This window comes from Trypanosoma cruzi (assembly GCF_000209065.1).
Source record: "Trypanosoma cruzi strain CL Brener chromosome Unknown tcruzi_1047053497939, whole genome shotgun sequence".
NCBI classification, from domain to species: Eukaryota; Euglenozoa; class Kinetoplastea; order Trypanosomatida; family Trypanosomatidae; genus Trypanosoma; species Trypanosoma cruzi.
The window spans coordinates 1-806 of NW_894699.1; the positions used below are offsets into that span (position 1 = coordinate 1).

The 806-nt window shown below is 60.9% G+C and overlaps 1 non-coding gene across 1 annotated transcript; it reads left to right on the forward strand.

The window, feature by feature from the left end:
- Window positions 1–641: 641 nt before the first annotated feature.
- On the forward strand, window positions 642–751 carry Tc00.1047053497939.10. Its single transcript, XR_008255117.1, has one exon. It is a non-coding gene; the product is annotated as a 5S ribosomal RNA (M5) (ribosomal RNA).
- Window positions 752–806: the final 55 nt, after the last annotated feature.

Here is an 806-nt window from a genome sequence, read left to right on the forward strand (position 1 = left end):
CCTGAAGCCTCCGGACGCCTCGCTTCCCCACATGTGGCGCGGAAACTGCGTCAGTATTTTTCTTTTTTGCTGCGGCGCCCGCGCGCTCGGAGAGCCACCCACCGCCCGCCCCGGCCCGGTGAAGAAGCGACAGGCGGCATCGCGAAAGCAAAAACAATTATAATGATTTTTCTACCTGATGATGCCGGCCACCTCAACCTAGTGCCAGGGTCTTGCGGTCTTCGCGAGAAGGAAAATAAGCATCTAGCGCCCTTCCTCGGAGTGCGTGGATGTGGTGCACTCGGCCAAGTATGGTCGTACCCGGCGACGCGCCACGCGATGCGCAGCCGCCCGCCCGCCGGCGACAGGCAAGCCACGGAAGAGCCGCGGGAGATGATGAAAATAGAAAAAAAAACGGTAGGAAAAAAGGCAAGAACAAATTTAAAAATGAAGCTCCGCAGGCCCTTTTCCGGATTTTGCCATGAAGCCTCCGGACGCCTCGCTTCCCCACATGTGGCGCGGAAACTGCGTCAGTAATTTTTCTTTTTTGCTGCGGCGCCCGCGCGCTCGGAGAGCCCACCCACCGCCCGCCCCGGCGCGGTGAAGAAGCGACTGGCGGCGCGCGGTGGCGGAAAAAAAAAAAAATAGTGGGAAGGGTACGGCACCCCGGGTTCCAGCGCCATCACTGATCGCCGTACTAACGAGGCCTGTGGCCGCTTAACTTCACAAATCGGACGGGATGTGGTGCACTCGGCCAAGTATGGTCGTACCCGGCGACGCGCCACGCGATGCGCAGCCGCCCGCCCGCCGGCGACAGGCAAGCCACG